At 44.3% G+C, this 6,000-nt stretch overlaps 1 protein-coding gene across 1 annotated transcript in view; it reads right to left on the bottom strand.

Annotated features, from left to right (window-relative positions):
• Positions 1-4,921, bottom strand: part of mical3a (microtubule associated monooxygenase, calponin and LIM domain containing 3a) — a 136,281-nt gene extending 131,360 nt beyond the window's left edge. Inside the window, exon 1 of the mRNA XM_034685261.1 lies at positions 4,841-4,921. The gene's annotated coding sequence lies outside the window, so the exon portion shown is untranslated. The remainder of the gene's footprint in view (positions 1-4,840) is intronic.
• Positions 4,922-6,000: the final 1,079 nt, after the last annotated feature.

Consider the following 6,000-nt stretch of genomic DNA (forward strand, 5'->3'; position numbering starts at 1 on the left):
TACACACCACCCTATACTCTTACAAACTTGCCTCTTGCCTCCCAGGCAGAATATGTACGCCCCTGTTACACTTCTTCTGTGATGTGTAACGGACAGAGGTGTAATGGTGCAGCAAAGTCGTTCCACCTCTGATCCTCCCTCGGAGGTAGTAACAGAGGTGAAAAGGGAGGAAGAAGGTGGTGATGTGTAGCGTCGGAGCAGGCAGGGCGGAACAGCTCTGTGTGTACATGCATGTCGGAGTGTGTGTCTATGTGGTGCTCCTACTGTGTGTTAACAAGCCTCTCATTTTTCTGCAACCCTGTGATAAAATGTGTAATCACACTGTGAAGCCATATTACACGGTTTTCAGGGTGCAATGTGTAGCTTCAGCGTTCCAGCAGAGTTGCAGAGATGCAGTGTGTAAGAGGCGAGGCTACTATCATGAGGACAATTGCAGGCCTGATCGCCCTGATTTTCTGATGATTCTAAAGATGATCCCATCAGATTTTCTTGGAGTGTGATTTTACTTCCCCAGTCTGTAGAATATCGTGGATGCACTGTTTCAAATTTTAAGTACCCATGTTCAATAATTACAAGACAATATCCTGTTGTGTTAGGGGAACGCAGAAGACAGCCGAGCATGCATGTGGATTATCACCAATTCTTCCTGCTCATCGTCCACCATGTTTGTTTACTCTTAAGTTGCTTTGACTTTGAGGGATTTTTGCAAGATTTTGAGAGTCAGGACCATAGACTGTATAACAAATGAAATCAGCTAACAGACATCCAGAGTGAAGCCAGAACTTTTAGAGCTCCCCTTGTTGACTTTTTAAGAATTTGTTCTGCTGTGGACTGGACCCACCTGAGGGAGCTTTGGTGTTTTCATCGGACAGTTACATTCCTGTTTTATTAACCACAGGATGTGACCAAAGTCCTGTAGAGTACAAAGTAAATAGTCGTTGATTCAGGGCTGCAGTCAGAGGATTTACAGTAGGAGCAGAAGCAGCTTGCTTCCAAGATTTGAAACCTGACAGTTTCCTGTGTTCCTTTATTGTTTGCTGAGAGCAGCACAGAGCGTTTTGCTGACGTCTGCTGATGAGGTTAGCTAAACTCAGCTTCATGTCCTCAGGAGGACACAAAGGCAACAACAGGACTGACTGTTACACTGGATAGAGGTTTCATAAAACATGAGCAGACCAAAAATAATCCACTGCACATGAGAACAATCAGTTTGGAGTTCAGCTGTTGTTTACGATCGGTTGCGAGTTGCTGGATGCAATGACTTTGAAAGATGGACAGAGATGTGGAGCATGTTTCTAACTGTGTCTCAAAATGGACTCCAAAGTGTTTTGGATCCTGTGGTTGTTCCATCAGTGCCAGCAGATACAGACACATGTTCTCAGGTTATTTATAGACCAGTGTTTAGTCACAGCTTTCCATATCACCAGGGATCACATTAATCATACTCTGTGTGCTCCAGCAGTAAAAACACTTTCCATGTTCTTCTTACACAAGTCACCTTATCAAATACATCTTTAACAGGAGCCCCTTCTTTAGATCAGACAACACTAATTACATGTGATGTAACATACTCAACAACACTGATCAGGTGAACAACAGTCAGACCAGACAGAACACACCCCACAGAGTCCATCTGCCCGTCAAAACAAAGCCTTTCAGGCAAATAGCTTAACAGGATTATCAGCTGATCATTGTGCGGACAGTGAACCAACCAAACACATCTGAAGCATCTGAAGCTCTTCAAATGTAAAACAGGTAAGAGGAATGTAATTACAGGACAAATACATGCATGAATACGATGGACACATGCATAAAAACACATGCACTCCTTCACATCCTCTATGATTTGTCACCCTTCTTATTTTTCCTCACACTCCATGTTAATGGATTGAAAAACTATCTTTCTACCTCCTCTCACTTATCACCTCAGGGACACTACTTAGTGGAATTAAAAGTTTAACATGAACATTTATGAGGCGCTGGTTTAGCTCAGTTGGTAGAGCAGGCGCCCCATGTACAGAGGCTACAGTCCTTGTCATAGTGGATGCAGGTTGGACTCCTGGTCTGTCCCGCCTTCATTTCTTGTCTCTCATCGGCTTTCCTATCGAATAAACGCCAAGAGCTGAAAGGTGCACTGTTATGGTGCAGGATGCTGCTTAAATTTGCTGCATGGAGCCGTTTCCCTGCACATGCTGCAGAAGTCCTCTCTTTCATAGCACATTCACTCTGGCCAGTCCTGTCAGAGCTGCATTCTGCTGCTGCTGACTGATCTAAAAGAGTACAGAGTCTGCAGCAGCAGCACAGCAGAGTCGACCACAGTCTGCCAGCAGAGATTAACACTGTCAGACAGTCAGCTGTGGCATGCAGGGGTAGCTTTGCAAAGTTTAACAAAATCCCACTGACAACAAACTGCAAATGGTGCAAAACCAGTGATAGAAAGTTACGAAGAACTTAATCCAAGTGTTTTTCTTTTTAACTGCTTCTTACTTTGAAAAATAGATAAATCAATTTGTTTGATGAATAGATGTTAAAGTAAGGGGTAAGGTTCAAAAAGACTTCATTTATTCTGTCACATTCCCTTTCTGCCTGTTGACACTGTGGTAAAAATGTTAGTGTGGTTCAGGCTGGTCTTGAGAATGGGGAAATAATGGCAGATAGTAGGGACAGGGGCTTACCTCAGGGGCCAGGAGCGGTGACCATGTAAGGCACAACAAGTAGCAAAGAAGTGTTGGTAAAGTTGGATAAGTTCTCTTTGGGACCTCATGTGATTACAAAAAGCCAGGGGCAACACCAGCAAGCATTCTATGTTGTCCGCCATCGTTGTTATTGTGAGGGAAAGTTCACGCTAGAGCTGCTGGGAAAAGCGGTCACGTAGAAGTGACGTCATGGGCTTGAGCGGGTGGAAAAACAAACTGGTGCAGAGTTGATTCACAAGTTCAAACAGCTCCGAACAAGCGCAAGCACCAGCCCGGAACTAGAACCAGGTTTGCGTTGGTCGAAAAGAGGTATAAGCTGCTGATCTCTACAAAGTCACTTAAACCAGAAGACATAGAGATGACAGCAACAATGTTCAAAGTTGAGACATTTGCCTCATTTATACTTAAAGGTGTGTCAACGTCAAAGCTGCAGAAGTCCTGGTCACCTCGTCTAACGTTACCATCAATGGTAACTGTTCACTTGAATGTGAATTCATGACTTTGCTCACGTATCTTTGCTCACACAGTTAACCTCTGTTTAAAATACCAACAGAAAGCTCAGTGATAGGCTTAAACTAGGATTTGTACTAATGTATTTTAATTTATAACACCTAGTGGAGCTCATATGTCCTTCCTCAGATGGACTGTAACACCGTGCCTCTCCTCCAACACAAGAGCAGAGCAGCTGTGAAGGATCCAGGCAGCAGCTGATGGCAGGATCAGCATCTGAAGTCAGAGCAGGGGGCAGCTGACGAGCAAACAGGCTCTCTCTATGAATGACAGCCATTCACCCCCACCACCAACATCACATGAGCCTGCCTCCTACTCAGCAGAGTGCAGCACAGTATCACATTGTGTCTTCTGATACAGTAGAGCCTGGTGGAGCGCAGAGGGAGGGAGGGAGGGAGGGAGGGAGGGGAGATAACCTGGACAGTGACCTTGATCGTCCACGAGCAAAGAGTTTGTGTAAGCGTGAGTTACCTGAGCTGACACACCACTCTGGGATAGCGCAGGGAAAGCAGCTATTTTGGGATCTTACCCCAGAAAAACACAGTTCTGTGTCATGCAGCAGCGGCAAGTAGGGCAACAGCAGCCACTGGCACAAAAAACAAACATCATTTCGTCCTTTCTCCCTCTCTTCACCTCCACCTCATCTGTTCCTCTATTAGCTGCTTGTTCATGCTCTGAAAACAGAGGATGCTGGGGGTCCGCACGTCCTCTCTGTTACGTCAGCTGCGTCAGCTTATGACACACACATGTGGGTACAATCAAACCTTTTCCCTACAACCTCTCATTTCTGCACCTCCAGCTTGGAAATCATCCTCCCACAACCCTGCTGTGTTTCCTGACGCCGATGTCGGACAGATAAATGAGAAAATGAGCCAATTACAGAGTAAAGGTAATCTGCACTGAGGGGGGCTGCTGGGGAGAGAGGGGGGAGATGACGGAGGGGAATAGAAGAGGGAGTAAAGATAGGTTATGCTGCATCAGAATAAATATTCAAAAAAAGATGCAATATGTTGATAAATGTGTTTGTGTTTTGTTACTGCAGAGATTCACCCGTTCATGTGACACTCTGAGCAGAAACAGTGACATCTCTTGGTGACAGCAGCACCTCTTGGCACTCAGCTGTATGCTGCAGGAGCTGCCTGGCTGCTGCAGTGTCTCTGTCAGCCAATCAACCCTGATGCAGTCGCTTCACAGGAAGCAGCTCTGGCTCTCCACATGCATAATAAAAAGCCATGCTGGTAAACAAGGAGGGCGAAGAGAACCTCATCCTCCCACTAATACAAGATTTACATCTGTCATAGACGCCAGCGTAGGAGGGCACTGATGCACTTGCTCGATAATCGTCATTAAACTGCAGGAACGTGTTAGTGACAGACAGCTGGAGGAATAACATGTGCTGTGATGGCTGAGTGCACACACCCACACACACAGATACTGTACTTACAGCACACACATATGTCAGCAGCTAGCTAGTGTCAAACTCAGTCAGCTTAAACATTCACCTCTGTTACCAAAACAAACCTCTCTGCCCTGCGAGGAAACTCTTCCTACTGAATCCACAAACCCTGAGATGTGACTCCTCCTCACACACACACTAAACACACATTAATGACAAGCTGAAGCAGTCTACTCACAAGTCCTCTTTGCTGATCTGTCAGAGGGGTTTGTTTCACGCTCGTCCTGCCCCCTGCTCTGCTTGTCCTCCTGTCTTACACTGGCGCACTGAAAAAGCGAGAGTGTCAGAAGATACAGAGAGAGATCTGCAGTGCTGGAACTCTGTCAGTATGCTAATGTACGGATCTGCTCTGTCTTTCCTCCCCTCCCTCCCTCAGAGTTTCCTCCAAGGTCAGTGGGTAGCACTTCCCATTTGGCTCCTCCCTCAGTGGACAATCAGCCCCCCAGATACCCTCCTCCAGGCTGGGCAGTAATTACCGTCATGATCCAGATTAACTCCTGGGTGTGCTCTTGTAGTGCTGCGCAGGGCTGGACTCAGCTTTCTGAGCTGGGACGGGACTACACACAGACAGGATTATTCTGTCAGTGTGTGTGTATGTGTGTGTGTGTGTGTGTGTGTGTGTGTGTGTGTGTGTGTGTGTGTGTGTAGACCCCACAAGGAGGGCCTGGGGCAGCCAGACAAGTGGGGACGGGCCTTCTTAAGCCCCTCAGGGGACAAGATGGAGACAGACTGAGACACTGAGCTAACACAGCGTGAATATTATGATAAAAGTCTTCGTCTCTAAGTCAGAACAAGATAAATTAGGGACATATGTAACCTCTTTTTGCTTTATCATAGTTATCATATCCTTTTATTTTTCTTTAAAGTTTCATTTCCTTTAATTACTTTATTCCTTTATTTTCTTTGATTTGTAATTTTCCTGCTTTGCACTTCTTGTATTCATTTTTCTGGTTTAATTTCTGTATTTTGATATCCTTTAGTCACTTTTTACATATCTTATTTCTTTCATCCTTTTTTCTTTGTTTTTCATTATCGCTTTTTTGTATTTCATCTAATTTTTCTATATTTATTCATTTTCATTTGTGAATAGCTGTTTTCTCTTTCTATTTCTTGACATTGCTTCTATTTATTTGATTTTTTTTCTCATTTTTCTTGTCATTACTTTACTTTTGTAAATTTTGTATTGTTTTTATTTTCTTTTTTACATTTTTGAATCATTGTAATTTTTTTTTACAGGTTTTCTCAGTCGCTTTGGTACATTTCTCAGATCAGAATTGAGATTCTCAAAACTACTTGTTCAATCTTCACATCATTGTGTCACTTGTGCACATCAAAAAA

This window comes from Notolabrus celidotus, chromosome 6 (genome assembly GCF_009762535.1).
Source record: "Notolabrus celidotus isolate fNotCel1 chromosome 6, fNotCel1.pri, whole genome shotgun sequence".
NCBI classification, from domain to species: domain Eukaryota; kingdom Metazoa; phylum Chordata; class Actinopteri; order Labriformes; family Labridae; genus Notolabrus; species Notolabrus celidotus.